Below are 19,150 nucleotides of genomic sequence, written 5' to 3' on the forward strand. Positions count from 1 at the left end.
ACACAGCCTGTAACATAGCAGTTAGGAGATGATTGGCTGGTACTTTTTCACTGTGCTATTTATCAGTCTCCAAGCTTTGATAAGTGGGGGCCATGATCATAAATTACAATAACAAGACAGACCATTGGAATAAAGCACACAGCACTGTTTCATACCTGAAGAAGAATTAAACATCCAACAATCCAGGAATAACACAGACATGAAGCAGGTAATATCAAAAAAGAGTATATATGCATTTATTTCACATATGAAACACATAAAACATTAAATTCCAGGAAAATGACAGACTATTGGAATAAAGCACACAGCACTGGTCACAGAGTTTGTAATGATCTCACCATCTTATGGTGCTGCGGTGGGCTAATGCTTAACTAAACAGAAAGGGTCCTGGGCTGCAGGGGTAAACGCAGGATTTAGGTGGTTATTCAGAGTTGTTCACAAACTAGAAAAGTTAGCAACTGTGCAAAACCATGTTTTTTGGGGTAGGGTGAGTTCAAGCTAAATTGCAATGTAAATTTTTTTACCAGTATTTACCATTCACAGAAACAATATAATCCACCCAAATCTAAATACATACATACATACTTTCATGCATACACACCTACAAATAAATGCATACATAAATACACAAACTTCATATACAGTATACATACTGTATATTTTATATATACCACCAGGGACCGGGAGGCAGGAGCAGACTGGCAGTACTGTGAGCACGGAGGTAGTTGCTGTGGCTGAGCGGTTACAGCTTTTGCTGAAATGGAGACACTGCTCTCTCCGTCTCAAAAATAAAAACATTGGCTCATCAGGGGGGTGGGGGTTTCCAGATACTCAGAAACCCTCCCTGCATGTGCCACTGGGCTGAGCAGCTCGGCACCACCTCAGAAAGTTTTGGAGAGGTGAATCCAAAGTGCTATTGACATCCAAGGTTGCAGTGCTGTTTCTTGCGGCGGGCGAGCCGTGCAACCGCATGGGGCGCCCGCCGCGGCACTTTGCAGCTCCTTTTCTCCCCCTCCTCCCTCTTCCCGAACTCCTGCTTGGGGGGCAGAGTTTCGCGGAATGACGCAGTTGCGTCGTGATGTTACGACGCAATCGCACCATTCCGCAAAACCCCGCCCGCCGAGCAGGAGTACTCGGAAAGAGGGAGGAGGAGCAGACAAGCAGGAAGGAGGAGGCGGCCGGCGCGAGGAAGGAGAGGCGCCCCGACCCGAAGAGCGGGAAGATCCTGATTCCTGTTCATGTGTAAGTAGTCTCTCTCCCCCCCCCCCTTCTCCCTTCCTTCCCCCCACTTGACATTTGCCTGCCGTACTGAGTAAAATGGGGACACTTGCCTGACATACTGTGTAAAATGGGGACACGTGCCTGCCGTACTGAGTAAAATGGGGACACTTGCCTGCCATACTGTGTAAAATGGGGACACGTGCCTGCCGTACTGTGTAGAATGGGGACACGTGCCTGCCGTACTGTGTAAAATGGGGACACGTGCCTGTTGTACTGTGTAAAATGGGGACACGTGCCTGCTGTAATGTGTAAAATGGGGACTGTTGCCTGCCATGCTGTATAAAATGGGGACACTTGCCTGCCATGCTGTGTAAAATGGGGACACTTGCCAGCCGTGCTGTGTAAAATGGGGACTCTTGCCTGCCGTACTGTGTAAAATGAGGACACTTGCCTGTCGTGCTGTGTAAAATGGGGACACATGCCTGCTGTAATGTGTAAAATGGGGACACGTGCCTGCCGTAATGTGTAAAATGGGGACGCCTGCCTTACTGTGTAAAATGGGGACACTTGCCTGCCGTGCTGTGTAAAATGGGAACACTTGCCTGCCGTGCTGTGTAAAATGGGGACATTTGCCTGCCATGCTGTGTAAAATGGGGACTTTTGCCTGCCGTGCTGTGTAAAATGGAGACTCTTGCCTGCCGCACTGTGTAAAATGGAGACTCTTGCCTGCCGCACTGTGTAAAATGGGGACTCTTGCCTGCCGTACTGTGTAAAATGGGGACTTTTGATTTTCTATTTTTTTTCCCCTGTGGTGGCCGTGATATCAGGTGAGGCCACGCCCATTTTAATGAGACCATGCCCATTTTAATGAGGACACGCCCCTTTCCGGGAGCACGCGCGCCTTAGGCGCGCGCATTATTTTTCTTTTAATAGCTATGGGGGGGCACATTTTTTTTAATGTCAATGGGGGGGGGGGATTTTGAAATCTCGCACTGGGAGCCAAATTGGCTAGAAACAGCCCTGCAAGGCTGTAACATCCTGTCCAAACAATGCATTTTGGATATAGGGCCTGATGTATCAACAGTTATAAAAGAGATAAATTTCACTTTTCTATACTTTTTGTATTTTTTAAGTATCGTCTGATTGTATGTAAGTTTTTTTATTTTATCAGGTTTTTTTCACTAAATTATACTTATTTTACTTTTCCAAATTCTATTGAAAATTAATGGAAACCTTATGTATCATTGTTTTTCATGCAAATTGTCTGAAACTTTTCATAGCGTCATAACTATTTTTGCCAGCTTTTACTGGCAAGTTTTGCAGTAGGCAATGATTGTTCGGGTGGTATACATGTGACCGGCGGTCGGAAGACCGAAAGTCACATGAACTCCTCCACCATACCGACCCCTCACTATCCCGATGGTCAACATGCCGACCAACAGGGACTATTACCCATAGAGTGGGAATAGAACCCGTGGCGTCCGCAGGCCGGGATCCCGGCGTCGGTAAGCTGACCGGCGGTCTCCTGACCGCCGGTCAGCGATACTACACCCGATTGTTCTTGTTGCTACACCTGTTAAAAATATATATTTTTTTTACTAAAAGAATATGCTTAAATTATTCTTTTTTTTTTTAATTAAAGTACCAACCAACCAGCTCCTAACTGTAATTTTTTAAACACAACCTGTAACATGGCAGTTAGGAGCTGGTTGGTTGGTACTTTATCACCGTGTTATTTATCACTCTCCAAGACTTGATAAATGGGGGTCATAATCTTTTTTGATATTACCTGTTTCATGTCTGTGTTATACCTGGATTGTTTGGTATTTAAGGTGAAATAAGGTTTTGTGTTACTCGAATCTGCTCTCATCCTACATAATACACCATTGATTTGGGTTTCCATGTTATAGTGAAGAACACCTTTTTGGTCATTAGCGCCAACGCCATATACTATTTTAGTTTCTACAGTATATTTGCATTTGGCAGAGTAGGTGTGTCTCTCCATTGTATTTTTGAGAGGCTGCTTTTCTCCAGATTTAGGGGCAAATTCAGTACGAATCGCAAGTAGCGATTCATACAGAATTTTTGCTGAGGTGGTGTGGGCGCATGCACAGCGGGCCCTACTGCACATGCGCCCGCATTTTCTGTCAATTAGGCAGAGGCGGTCGCGGGACGGGAGGGGGGCGACAACGCGGGGGCGTGACAGCCGAAACGGTGGGCTGATACGCGCGAACGGGGGCGTGTCGGGGGTGCACCAGCAGGAGTCATCCTTAATTTCTGCTAACAAGCAGAAATTGCGTGCTTTTAGCAATTTCAGCTTGTAGCAGGGGGGAAGGCACCGGTCAGCAGAATTTGTTTACCTTTAGCACGCATGCTGGGCAAGGCCACCCAGGCGTGCTGATTAGCAGAATTTGCTAACCTTACTGAATTGGCCCCTTATTGCGCAATTCATGTTACCACTAAGTGTTTGTACATATATTGGAGTAGGATGATAATAAAGTATATACAGTACAGTAGAATTTGATATTTTGGGTTAAGAACTGCGCTACCACATTATGGTGGTCATTCCGAGTTGTTCGCTCATTGCCGTTTTTCGCAACGCAGCGATTAGGTGGAAAATGCGCATGCGTATGGTACACAGCGCGCATGCGCTAAGTAATTTATCACAAAACTTTGGAGATTTGCACAAGCTCGAGTGACATTTTTTCATCGCTCGAGTGATCGTAGTGTGATTGACAGGAAGTGGGTGTTTCTGGGCGGCAACTTGGCGTTTTCAGGGAGTGTGCTAAAAAACACAGGCATGCCAGGTAAAAACGCAGGAGTGGCTGGAGAAACGGGGGAGTGGCTGGCCGAACGCAGGGCGTGTTTGTGACGTCAAACCAGGAACTAAACGGACCGAGCTGATCGCAGTCTAGGAGTAGGTCTGGAGCTACACAGAAACTGCAGGGAATTATTTAGTAGCAATTCTGCTAATCTTTTGTTCGCTATTCTGCTAAGCTAAGATACACTCCCAGAGGGCGGCGGCCTAGCGTTTGCAATGCTGCTAAAAGCAGCTAGCTAGCGAACAACTCGGAATGACCACCTATAATGTTCTTCCTGCTTCTGAAACAGTTTAATTCTGCTGATTCTGATATTGCCACTAACATTTTTTTAACTAAGCCATGTTTGCTATGTTATACCGCTTTCACATAGCAATACTGAGTCGCACCCAGGAATTGGAAACGGGTCCTTCCTGGGTACGACCCGGCATTGGACCCTTTCAGACTGGCTTCCCGACCCGTCAATTTACCGGGTCAATACCGGGTTATTTGTGCGGTGTGAACGGCATATTACTGGTGGAACATCTGAACATGTATTTTCAACTCCAGTCCTCATGGGCCTAAACAGGTCAGGCTTTGGCATTATACTCATGGCATGGGATTGTCACTCAAAAAAGCAAACAGATTTTTAAAATCTGTTTATGATATAATGCTAAAGACATGAGATTTAGGATGCTGGAGAGATGAAACACAAAGGTACTGTTCTAATTAGGCTACAGCAGGGCCGGACTGGCCATCTGTCACATGCCAGAGGGGCCGATGGGCTGATCCGGTCCCTCAGAGAGCCGGGAAGGCCGCGTGCAGCGCAGCCTCCGGTTCTCTGCTTCACCCACCCCCACCGGTATCTATGGAAATGGGGGCATGACGCGAGTCCACGCCCCCGGACTCACAGCACGCCCCTGCCTCCAGCAAGTGTCGCCATGGTAACGAGGGCGTGCCACGACTCTATGCCCCCACGACACGCGACTCGCCCCCCCGTACATCGTGGTGGCGCGTCCATGTGACGAGCGCGTGTGCCCCATGTGACGTGCGCGGGTGCGTTCGACGCGCGCATGTGCATACGAATTCCAGGGCCGATTTAGAGCCCCAGTCCATCGCTGGGCTACTGTGTGAACATCCCAAACCATTTGAAGGTTAGACAGTAGATGGAAGTGGCAGTGTAGTATGTGTATACCTTCTATAATAGTTAATAAAGATCTTTGAAAAGCGTTTAGTAGGCTGGAATGTCTGCTACACAAACATATTTTTAATAAAAAAAAAAAAATATTCAATATGTTACACAGATTGGTTTTACAAATGGTTGGTTAAATATTATTCTCATTTTCTAACAGCAGAATATTTCTACATACTGAAAAAGAAAGTAAGGAAGACATCTTTATAAATGGTGATCTAAATGTTAGCACAAAAGTGATGATTGTCAGCCACTGTGATTGAGCTTCTTTTAGGGGAATATTGAGATACGGACAACAGTACAGCATCTAAGGTCTAATCTATAGAGAGTACAACACATTCCACTTGGGCCATAAAATTCCAGAATGCAGAATTAATGGCTCTATATTGTCAACTGCTACAGAAGGAAAGATCCAGGGAGTCATTATTTCAGATGACTTAGAGCTAAGCAAGCAGTGCAGCAATGCAGAAGAGAAAAGCAGCAGGATACTAAATTGTGTAGAAATAGGCATTAGCAACAGAAAGGGAGAAGTAGTAATATCACTCCATAGATCACTGGCTGAGCCGAGGTCCAAGCAGAGTCTTCTGAAATCAACCTTTCTTTCCAACACATGGAACATATACAAATAATTAAACCCTCTGAGGCTCAAATTGTAGATGCCCCAGTTTCCACTAAGGCGCATGGCTTTACGGAGCAAGATTATCTATTTGGAAGGCCACGTGGATTTTTTTCTACCCTGCAGTAGGATTTGAAGCTTGAACCAGACCAAGGGGCTTATTCATCATGTTAATTATCAGGGGCTGAGCGCCCCCCAATAATTAACATTCTGCCTTGCAGTGAGCGCAGGAGCAATTTATCATCGCTCCAAGCGGAGATAGCTGATGGGAATGTCAGTTGTCTCCATAAATTTTTTCACTGCTACTTTCGGAGCAATGAAAAAATTTGTCAAGGCTAGAACTAGTGCGTCTGTATAAACTATGGTATACACAGGCACACAAAGCCCCTAGTGGAAGAAGCCGGGCAGGGGTGGAGGGATCAAGAAGGATCCCTATTGCCAAGCCGGGACTGCTTCCAGTAGGTAAGCAGCGTGGGTGCAGGAGCATTTTCACCATCCGTAGATGGCGAATACTCCTGCAGTCAAGCTCCGAAAATATTGTATTTTCGGAGCTTGATGAAGGAGGTCCCCATACTAGTATATAGGGCCGCTGGGCCAGCTCGGTAGGGAAAGGTAAGCAGGAGATATCTATGATATCGCCTTCATTACCTTTATGATGAATGGCCCCAAAACTCAATTTTTACAACAGTAGGTGAAAATGTTCATTGCATTATCAAAGAAAATATATTCCAATTACCTCAAATTTATGCTGGTGACAATGTCCTCAGAGTGGAACATTTGCACAAACATGATGGAAATGCTATAAATTACCTGATCTGTGTAACAAAGTCGGGAACCTGATACAAATTAGCACTGCTGTTGCAAAACTACAATTGCCTGAATATTTCCTCCTACCTATCATGTCAATAAACATTTAAATACATTTTTGGGTTAATTTATCAAAAATGTAAGAGAGGTATAGTGGAGAGAGATAAGGTACCAACCAAGCAGCTCCTGTCATTCCTCAAACACAACATGTAGCATAATAGGAGCTGATTGGTTGGCACTTTATCTCTCTCCACTTTATTTCTCTCCAAGCTTTGATAAATCTCCCCACATCTGTGGCAGAGGTGTGTTCCAGATTGATCTGAGCCCCCATGTAATTGCCACGATTATCATCTGGATGTAGTAAACCTATAATTTACAATTTCTACTCTTCAACAATATCTTTTATTCATGTTTTGGCTTCCACTATGACATGTTGGCCATTATTTCTTTCTCGTATTGTGACTAATTCAGATGTGCTAGGAGTTGTGTCCTGTGCCGCAAAGTACCGATAGTTGGTACTTTGCACATGCATAAGTCACGTTCTGTGTGTGCGCGAATGGGTCCTAGGACACAGGACGGCTGCAGACTGTCAGTGATGGACAGTCTGCTGCAGTCTGAGGGGCAGGCAGGGGGCGGTTGGAAAAACAGAGGCGTGTCGTCGCTGTATAGCGAGTGGGAAGAGACCAGGGATATCCATCATAGGACGAAGATTTCTTGGCCTCTGCGATGGGCGCCTTGCACAGCACCATGGATGCCACAAGCTGGCCGATGGTGGGTGCCTGATCCGATGCTGCATTCTAGGATGCAGCTCAGATCATTAGTGAAGCAGGAGGTGTGTGCATGTAAGGAATCAGCAGTGATAGCAAATCTGACCACACCTGAATGACCCCATTGTGCTATTTTTATCATGTTCACAATATTCTTTTAATGGTTGCTGTCAGACTGCTACCCTTAGTTTTTAGATTGGCTTGGCAAAGCCTCTTCCTGCGCCCACCCCCAGGCTCTCATGTGCTACTCTGTGCTGAAGGTGAGAGGAGACAGGGAGAGGGCCCAGCAAAGGCAGAGGGAGAGATCTTGCTGGACCAAGGAGTGGCTGCTTAAGCGACCTACTCGCTCCTACATGGATGAGACCAGGGAGAACAACCCGGATGACTACCGCAACTTCCTGTGCATGAATGATGACACCTTCCAGGAGTTGCTGCGTCTGGTGACCCCCCTCATACAGAAGTGGGATACCATATGACGGGTTCCTATTCCTGCTGAGAGGCTAATGGCTACCCTGCGGATCCTTGCTTTGCGTTTGAGGACCTGAAGTATGGGACACGTATCTCTGCACAGGCTTTGGGACACATCATTCCTGAAACCGGCAAGGCTATTATCAAAGTGCTTCAGTATAAGTACTGCAAGGTAAGAAAATTACACCACACATTGCTTGTCGTGTAACTAAATCTTTTATTTTGCAAACTAGAATTGCGTAGAAAAAATATGTGCTTTTTATTTCAAGACATAATTGTATATGCAGCCAACATGGCTGAACTTTTTCAAACAGTATAAAGTTTTCATGATGCAGCACATCTGCATCATTACATTTATGACATAATAAAAATGCTATATATAGCAACAAATGTGGTGCATTTTGATACTACACCACTGAGTGTCACCGCAGCCAGGGGCACAATGCACATATATATATCTATCTCAACATATAACTTTTTTAAATATTAAGCCAACATGGCTGAACTTTTTCAAACAGTATAAAGTTTTTATGATGCAGCACATGTGCATCATTACATGTATGAAATGATAAAAAAAATGCTATCTATAGCAACAAATGTGGTGCATTTTGATACTACACCATCGAGTGGCACCGCAGCCAGAGGCACAATGCACACATGCAGGAAGATGGCTCCCCGATCCATCAACCTGCACCAAGTGCCACTCAATGCTGTAGTATCACAATGCACCACATCTGTCATATATATCAAGGTCAGAATTTCCATTTGAGAAATGTAAAAAAATGCCTATAACTTTTTTAAATATGCAGCCAACATGGCTGAACTTTTTCAAACAGTATAAAGTTTTCATGAAGCACATGAAATTGCGTTGAAAAAATGTGTGCTTTTTATTTCAAGACATAATTGTATATGTGGCCAACATGGCTAAACGTCAGCAAACAGTATAAAGTTTTCATGATGCAGCACATGTGCATCATTACATGTATGAAATTATAAAAAAAATGCTATATATAACAAATGTGGTGCATTTTGATACTACGGCGTTGAGTGGCACCGCAGACAGGGGCACAATGCATACATGCAACTTGGGGTAGGAAGATGGCTCCCCGGTTCCATCAACCTGCACCAAGTTGCATGTGTGCATTGTGCCCTTGGCTGTGGTGCCACTCAATGCTGTAGTATCAAAATGCACCACATCTGTTGCAATATATAAGTGCAGTATGATATACAGTGTTTTTTGAGTGGCAGCGCTTTCAGGGGCACAATTCAAACATTCAGGTAGGCCCGGCTTCAGGCTCCCCGACACCATCACCGGACCCAAGCTGCATGTGTACATTGTCCACCTGAAAGCGGCGCCACTAAAATGCTGTATATCATAGTGCACCAAATCTGTCACAGTATATACCAGGGCAGCAGGAATGTTATATATACCAACAGATGTGGTGCACTCTGATTCTGCGGTGTTGAGTGGCATCGCAGCCAGTGGCACAATGCACACATGCAGCTAGGGGCAGGAAAATGGGTCCCCGGTACCATCAACCTGTCCCTAGCAGCATGTGTGCATTGTCCGCCTGAAAGCGTAGACACTCACCGTAGTATCAGACTGCACCACATCTGTTGGTATGGGCACCAGTAATTGAGAATCACCCTACATTTGAAAGAGACTTGTCTCCTCCTCTTGTCCCCCCGTGACATCAAGGAGGTCAAAATTGCGCAGGAGACGGTGGATGTGTGGCTGCCTTGGAAAGGGTAGCTGGTTTGAGGAGGAGATTGGAAAGTGGGGGAAGGATGGGTGGATGGGGGTGGGGGTTGACGAAAACGGGGAGGGTGGCTGGTTTGATGAGGAGGGGTTTGAGGAGGACGGAAAGTGGAGGAAGGGTAGTTGGATTGGGCCTGCAGTTGCGGAGAACTGGAATGGTAGCTGGGATGCGGAGTAGTAGATGTAGGATAGGTGGGTGGTGGTGAACTGAAGGTCAATGGGAGATGAGGAGCAGGTGCTTGAGGTTCTGGCCCATGAACGTTCCACTCTGGTGTCAGTTGTCCTGAGAGTGTTTGGTACAAAACCTGTGACACCAGATGCTGGCACTCTTGCTGCTGCGCAGAAACCTTCCGCATAGTTTGCTCACATATGATGCAAAGTTATCAAACTCATCCGGTTTCCATAGCAGCTGTGAACGGGCCTCCAATAGTAGAGGGTCTTCTACAAATTTTGTTTTCTGTGGCTTCCTCCTGCTAGTCTGTCGCTGTGGAGAGGTTGGTTCCTCTGGGGAGGTGTTGATGAGGGCAGGGGTACGGCTGAGGTCTTCTTCAGGTGTCTGTAGGGTAAAGAGAAACATATTTAGTGGATAGACAAACTTTTTTTTTCTTTTACAGTTCCCTACAAGCATGGCAGAATGGCAAGCTATTGCAGAGGACTTTGACAGGTGCTGGAATTACCCAAACTGTGGTGGTGCAATAGATGGGAAACATGTGCGCATCACCAAACCCACCAACAGTGGGTCGGACTACTTCAATTATAAAGGCTACTTTAGCATTGTTCTCATGCAATGCAATGGTCAATGCAAACTATGAGTTTATTTTCCTGGATGTTGGGAAAAATGGTCGTTGCTCGGATGGTGGATCGTTGAAAAATACGCACTTCTATGATAGGCTCACCCCCAACTCCATTCATCTGCCGCCTGTGGAGCAAATAAAGAATGGCCTGGGATTTGTGTTCGTGGCAGATGAGGCCGTCGCACTGCATGAACACATAATGAAGCCCTACCCGTAAAGAGTTCTGAACCACGATAGGCGCATTTTTAACTACCGCCTTTCTAGGGCCCGCAGGGTTGTTAAGAATGCATTTGGCATTCTCAGCAACCAGTTCAGGATCTTCCACAAACCCATTAACATGATGCTGGACAAAATTGACTGTGTAGTAACAGCATGTTGTATACTACACAACATGCTCCATCGCAAGGCCACGAGGCAAATGCCTTTACTGCCAGCAGGATCGGAAGATCCCAACCAGCCAGTGGTGTCAGTGCCGATTTGCTCGGTGGGACCACCTGCAGCAACTATAAGTAGCACTGCAAGGGCAAAAAAGGTCAGGGAAAAATATAATGCCTTCAATGGGGAAGGAGCTGTGGAATGGCAGGAGGAATATATTAGGTAAAAACCATTTAAAAAGCAACTTACCCCTTCGTCCTCCTCCACGTCCAGACTTCCCTCCTCAAACTCGGCCATCACCACCATGGACTCCTTAGCTGACCTTTTCTCCAGGAGGAAGTTGAGATCTTTGTAGTACCACAGCTGCGGCACATACACCTTGTCTGCATCGGCCCCTGACCTCTTGGACTCCTCCACCTCACGATTCTCTTTGACAAAGATTGTCCGTAGATTGGCGATTTTCTTTCGGACCCAGGCCACCGAGGCAGCAGAGAAGGTGGTCTTGGAGTACTCCATCCATGCGGGTATAAGCAGCCTCCCTCTTCTGCTTGTTGGTGTAGTCTGGTGAGGACATCAGCCACAGACACTCCTCCTCACGGTACTGGCTGATGAAGCCGGAAAGAAACTCGCGGTTCTCATAGGACATCTGCAGAATGCAAAAAAAGGAAAATTAAAAAACATGAAAAAATTTCCATTATTCTGGTTAAAAAAGTTTGTTTTCTAGTTAAAGTTCCATTATTCTGGTTAAATAAAGTTTGTTTTCTAGTTACTGGTGTGAGTTATCTGAAATATGTTGTGAGAATACATTGGTGTGCAGGGTAAAGCAGCATAACGGTGGGATGTGGGTTGCAGTGGCGCAGTATAATGGCGTTTAGGGCGCGGCAGCATGGGGCTTGCAGTAGCGCAGCATTTTGGGCAGGGGGCCAGTATAATCGTGGGTAGAGCAGCATAATGGTGGGCAGTGGTGGTAAAAAAGAATAATAGTCATTGGTGGTCAGTGGCGCAGTATAATGGCGTTTAGGGCGTGGCCGCATGGGGCTTGCAGTGGCGCAGCATTTTGGGCATGGGGCCTGTATAATCGTGGGTAGAGCAGCATAAACGGTGGGCAGTGCTGGTGAAAAAGGAATAACCATTGGTGGCCAGTGGTATAGCCTCCCTACCTTGTGCGGTGTTTGGGAGCTTTGCAGCCTCCTCTCCAGTCATGTGTGCAGTGAGGGGAAGAAGAGTGTCCAGGAAGTAGGCTCCTGTCTTCACATATCGCACATCGAAAGTGGTAAAAAACAGCATGCGATCACGCCGCAATTCGATAAATCGAAGGTTAGTACCGACTATCTCACAAGTGTATGGGCACAATAAGGCTGTAATCATCAGCCATCTCACACAAGCTGATGCGGATTACTGCACATTGTGGGCAATTCAGATCTGATCATAAATGTGCTAAATTTAGCACATCTATGATCAGTTTCTCAGACATGCAGGGGGACGCCCAGCACAGGGCTTGTCTGGCTCTGCCCCCCCCTTCCTCCGCACGGGTGCAAAAGCATCGCACAGCGCCGTTGATTTTGCACCCGGCGAGTAGCTCCCTGCCTGCACAGCCTTGCTGCATTGGCAGGCGGCTGCCCGCCGCATTCCAGGTCGCAGCGGCTGTGTATGGCATCACGCAGCCGCCGTGGCCCACCCCCACAACACGTCTGCATTGTCCGGACCACGCCCCGCCAGCGGCATTCTAACGCCCCCTCCCACCTCGCAATTGCTTCTGCCTGTCAACCAGGCCGAGGCGATCGCAGCCCTGAAATGCTTTTAGTATCTAACTGGGCTCCCAGGGTGTGCGAGTGCACGCTCAGTGCGCCCGCTGTACAAGCGCATTCCGCAAAGGGCTTCAGACTGTGATTGCTGCAGCAATCCAGTCTGAATTAGGCCTGTTGTGCATCAGGGACCAGGTGCAGGTAAGAAAGAGGCCACTAGTGTATACACTTACACAACTGAACACATTTTGTGGCTGGGACTTCTGTTGCTATGAATTGGATTTCCATATATGGCCCTGGTTCCACTGGTTCATACTGCAGCCTCACTATACATCATGGCTCTGGCGAGTTTGCAATTAAAAGCTGCTATTTCTGGAACATTGTATTCTATTTATTGAGCATACAAACCAATGGCTTTATGAATACATAATCTTATTTTATGAGATTTATCCATCTGCACCCTACAATTATATATCTTTTGTTTAGCTAATCACCATTCCAGGAGGTTTATATAATTAACAATCGGTGAGATAATTACAGCCTATCTGGATCTATATTGACTTTTGCTATTAGGATTGCACGTTATATCATTAATGGGGCTTATTTTGTAGAGGGTCCCCTGATTTTTTTTATTCATGATTTTTTATATATTTTAGCATGAGTTTAATGTATATTTTTATGTGTTTATGCTATTACCAATTTATTGCAACGATATTAATAAATATTATAAGTATATTATATACACAGCATTATTTGACATTTTTTGATAGTAGATAACTGAATGCAACACTGGTTTGGTTTTTGGTATTTGCAACCCTTCTGTCAGGTACCACACTTTTCCCCTGACTATTCCTAAGGACCCTTCGCTCTTTTGGCCAGAGCGCAGAAATTCAATAGACTCGGCTACCACCACCCATGATAACATTAAAAAGGGGGTCACAGGTCCCCAAACACCTTTATAGAAAAACTCCACAGGCTCAGCAACACAGACATCCAGGCAGTATGGTTGTGTGCCTACTGTTTCTGCAATTAATAACAGTCTATAGCAGTGGTCTCCAACCTTAATTGGGGTGTGAGCTACTTTCGGAAAATAAAACCTCTGAAGGAGCTACCCCCTCCCCCCAATGTGCGTGTGTTCCTGTGAAAGTGGGTGTGGCCTCACAAAAGTGGGTGTAGCCTCACAACTACAAGTAATGCCCCCCCCCCCATGTAGTGCCAGATACACAAATAATGCCCCTCAGCAGAGCCAGATATTCAAATAATGCTTCTCAGCAGTGCCAGATATTCAAATAATGCCTCCCAGCAGAGCCAGATACACAAATAATGCCCCTCAGCAGTGCCAGATATTCAAATAATGCCTCCCAGCAGTGCCAGATACACAAATAATGCCCCCAACAGTGCCAGATACACAAATAATGCCCCCCAGCAGTGCCAGATACAATGCCCCCCAGCAGTGCCAGATACAATACCCCCCCGCAGTGCCTTTTAAAATGCCCCCCTGCAGTGTCCGATACAGTGCCCCACACAGTGCTAACCCTTGCTGGCTTCTTCTACTGCCGCCGATGCTGCTCCTCCTGTATGAGGGATGGAAGGGGAGGAAAGGGCAGGGCGCGCCTCTCCTGTGAAGTCCGGAGAGTGGCTGCGGTGAGTGTGACAGAGTCTCCGGCAGCGGACATTTCAAATATGGTTCCTGTAAGTGAGCCAATCAAAACTCGCGGACCGGCAGCCAATCAGGTGCCGCCACTGCCGGTCCACGAGCTCTGATTGGCTGACGGCCGACACCATATTAAAAATGAAGGGAGGAGGAGTGCCCAGTGACTGCCCAAGCCCGTGCGCTCTGTGAGCTACCAAAAATACTACGGCGAGCTACGGGTTGGAGATCACTGGTCTATAGCATAGTCTAGTGGTCTCACAATCTAGTCAAAGGATTGGGTTCTGTGAGCATATATGAGCTAACTAGCAAAGAAAAAAACTTTATTTACTAAAAGGTACAATGCTTATTTGGATAAGAAAGTTAACAAGAAACGGTTACAAAAGTACATATAGGCAAGCAATCAAAATAAAAATGACAAACCTTACCGTAAACACGCAGATAATCTGTCTCAGGAGAAACAGAAGGAAATTGCAGGGACTGCAGGTTGCAAATATCTATGGCAAGCATAGATTCTCCAAAGTCTGAACCCAGAACAATAGGTGGTCATAACTATTATCAGCAGAGTATCACACCTTGGGTAAGGTCACATAAGTCCCTGCTGATTGGCTGGATAGATAATTGAGAATGGGACCATCCTTGACTTGCTCAAATAACTTATAACTCAAATTCACATACTAGGGCATAACTTCCCCTGTGAAATGATGATCAAGAATATGGGGTATCCATATTACTCTCTGCTACTTTACTGAAATAAATAGTATACTTTGCGAGGTGGGATTGGCCCAGATACTTGATATCTTGGAAATGATGCTTCATAGTGATATGCAACTCGCACCCCACCAGCGAATAGACCAGATATGTCTTTATGGAAAATGAAAATGTTTTTGGTACTATGGAAATATAAATTTTACTTCCTAAACCATATCCAATGTGATGTGGCTTTAATCTAGTATAGGTACCTTTTGTGGGCGTTTCAATACACATGTGGCCTGATCACCCCCTACTGGGTGCTTCCTTTGTGAGTGGCAGAGAGGATGTCCATTGAATAGCTAAACTAATTACCTTTGAAATGGTCCCTCCCGGCAGACTGGACCATTTGGTTAGCATTGTGGCAGTCAGCTGTTAATCTGATTTTCAGCTCCTGGGTCAACCTGCTCAGGATACACAGCTATGTACTCTAATGACCACACAGGCTAACCTTAGCACTTTCTAAGTGTATTAACATGCTAATAAAACATTGTCCTTCTATTATCTGTCATCTCAGACTGTTAATTAACAGATTTATAAACTGAGTTTTAAACTAAACATAATTTACAAGTACCATAGAGGGAAATCGGAATCTAAATCCCTCCAAAGGAAAAGTGAATGGGCAAAGCACCGCCCTAACAAGGCTTGGCGCAGTATAGCAAGAATGAAAGATCCAGAAGAACCAGACAAGAGAAACTGCAGCGGAGAGAGAGAAGACATCAACTGCTCAGCCACAATCCCAGACAAGGTAGACCCACTAGCAACAGAGCTCCATCTTGAAAAGTGGACCAATTGGGTACAAAGTAAGTACGTAGATTAGAAAGGCTCTGTCCCCACTCTGACTTAGACTTGACCAATGTCTTAAAGGCTACTCTGGGCCCAAATAAATGAAGATAAAACACAATCAATAGCAGTGAAAACTCTCTTAGGGATATATACAGGTGAATGCTGCAGCAAGTATAAATATCTGGGCTGCACGGACATTTTAAAAAGGTTAAAACAGCCCATGACAATAGGAGGGAGTTTTCTCCAAGAGTACATTTGTAGTTTAAAATCAGATGTCACTTGGTCAATATTTTGGACAACATAATCACCAGCACAGGTGTAATCCAGACGCCCAGACATTTAAACTTAAGGGTTCACTGCAGTGGGCAAAGGTAAGTTTTACAAGTCATAATTTGTATAAAAAATAAGCACCTTTTCAGATACAGCTTTTAATAAAAGATTTAGTGGTATGGTACATTGTCTACTTCATTGGAGAATCCATTTTAATAAGGTTCTCCTATTAAACTTTCAATGTAAGAGAATAGTATAAGGATCTCTATTATTCTTTATTTATATGGCACCACAAGGCTGCAGCACCATACAATGGAAAATTAGAGCAAATATATAAAATGTAGAGGTCCAACAATCAGAGTACAGAACAATTAAAGTACAGAGCATTCAAGACACATAGGCCCTCATTCCGAGTTGATCGCTCGGTATTTTTCATCGCATCGCAGTGAAATTCCGCTTAGTACGCATGCGCAATATTCGCACTGCGACTGCGCCAAGTAATTTTACAATGGAGATAGTATTTTTACTCACGGCTTTTTCATCGCTCCGGCGATCGTAATGTGATTGACAGGAAATGGGTGTTACTGGGCGGAAACAGGCCGTTTTATGGGCGTGCGGGAAAAAACGCTACCGTTTCCGGAAAAAACGCAGGAGTGGCCGGGGAAACGGGGGAGTGTCTGGGCGAACGCTGGGTGTGTTTGTGACGTCAAACCAGGAACGACAAGCACTGAACTGATCGCACAGGCAGAGTAAGTCTGAAGCTACTCTGAAACTGCTAAGTAGTTAGTAATCGCAATATTGCGAATACATCGGTCGCAATTTTAAGAAGCTAAGATTCACTCCCAGTAGGCGGCGGCTTAGCGTGTGTAACTCTGCTAAAATCGCCTTGCGAGCGATCAACTCGGAATGAGGGCCATAAATTCAATAATACCAATAAATTAAGCATAATATGCTATAAATGATTGTTGTTCAACATAATCCCTAGCTCTGTTTAATCTGCACCTGTGGCTCCAAAATCATCTGAAAAGATGGGGAAATGTGAATTATTAGATGAAAGCTGCAACTATAAATGTATGTCATGTTAAATATATTACATTGTTATTAAGTGAGCCCTTAGTTAAATGAGAATCATTTATTTAAAAAAAAATTCAAATGCCAATGTCATCTATAGAAATATATTTATTCATCATTCGAACAATGTCAGAATAACAACAGCACTCCATTTATTAAAGTTAAACAATATAAATAATAAAATAATGCCTATATTAATTAATTAAACACAATATACTTTTTTAAGCATTGCACCTCTGTGTGTATAGATATGGATAAAAGATATTTGTAAAGTCATGACTTTGGTACGTTCTCGTAAACGTAAATCTGACTGGCTTACTCTGCTGGACTGTGTGAGACTGGACCAATCAGATGCTGTCTATCATTTTCTAAAAGGCAATAGAGAAATGAGAGACAGCATCTGATTGGTTGCTATGAGCAACATCACCAATTCTCTGTTTTAGAAGCTTTAGTAAATTTACCCCTTAGACTCATGTTCAACATCCAGATTTGATTTGAGCTTCATTAAAGCAGTGAGATGATGAGATGATACACCATCAGATTTGGTCATCAAAAGTATCAAACATCTGTCCCATTCAAAATGTGATGGCTACTATTCATATGTAGACGGGTGAGTGGTCTTTAGCGGAATTGGCCATCTAAATCACAGCGTGTAGGTCACCTTAATGTGCAAGACTAATCTTTTCTGCACTGTTGAGGTCCTCCTCCATTCAGACATTAAGAAAAACATACAACCTTAGGCAGAGATAGACCTTGAGCAACCTGCATATGTGACATTGAGACTTTGTTTCAAAAGGTTTTGATTTTTAGCCATAGCATATTAAGGTTTGTGCCAGTCTAGTCACAGCCCGAAAAAAAGGTCTGAAAAGACTTTTATGTATGTATAACGAACTTACTGATTTATGGCCAAATGTCTGTACATGATACATGAATACATCTATAAAAGGAGTTTAGTGGAGGGAAAGTCACTATAAATGAGGTAAAACCTAGCCATGGTAGCTAGATTTGTGAAGAGAATTAATTATTTACAGTTTCTTATATAGCGCAGCATATTCCATTGCGCTTTATAACTGGAACAAAAGTGATAACACAAAACTGGGTAATAACAGATAGACACAGAGGTAGGAAGGCCCTGCTCTCAAGCTTACAATCTATAGGGAAATAGGCATACACAAGGATAGGTGCTACCTATTGCCTAAAGGTCCAGCCAGATTGCAGAGTTTCTTGGTGGGCTGTATGATATAGTCACACAGCAATGTTGACCAGACGTCAGGAGGATGTCAAATTGAAGAAAAAGAAAATCATGTGTGTTTGGATGTGAAGAGATATATGTTAGTGTAGTTTTGTTAATAGCATTATATGTTAGTATAAGTATTTTATATTGAATACAGAATAATACAGGCAGCCAATGGAAGGATTGACAGAGCGGATCGGCAGATGATGAACGTCTAGTGAGGAAGATTAGCCTCACAGCTGCATTCTAAATAGATTGTAGTGATACGTCTTTTTCTGGTACGAGATAATGACAGCATGGATCATAGTTTTTGCTGTGTCTTGTGTAAGATAAGTTCGTATTTTAGATATGTTTGTAGATGTATGTAACATGATTTAGAAACAGATTCAATGTGGGGAGCAAAGAACAGTTCAGAATCAAAGATGACGCCTAGGCAGCAAGCTTGTGGGGCAAAGTGATTGTCAAGTTATCAAGAGTGATAGAGATATCAGGTTAGTAACTAGTATTGGCCGGTGGAAATATAATTAATTCTGTTTTGAAAATATTAAGTTTGAGGAAGACATTCAAGATAAAAGGAAGAAAGGCATTCAGTGACACGGACCAGTACCAAGGGTGACAAATCAGGGGAGGATAGGTAAAAATGATTATCATCTGCATGAAAATAATACTGAAAACTGAAAGAGCTGATTGGTTTGCCAAAAGATGTGGTATAGATTGAGAAAAGTAGAGGGCCTAAGACTGAGCCTTGTGGTAATGGAGATAGTAAAGGATTGAAAATTGGTCAGACCAATCAAAACCCCTAAAACCTGCCCAAATACAGGTCAGAAATCAATTGGAAGGAAAAAA

The sequence above is a fragment of the Pseudophryne corroboree genome, chromosome 3 (genome assembly GCF_028390025.1).
Source record: "Pseudophryne corroboree isolate aPseCor3 chromosome 3, aPseCor3.hap2, whole genome shotgun sequence".
Lineage (NCBI taxonomy): Eukaryota > Metazoa > Chordata > Amphibia > Anura > Myobatrachidae > Pseudophryne > Pseudophryne corroboree.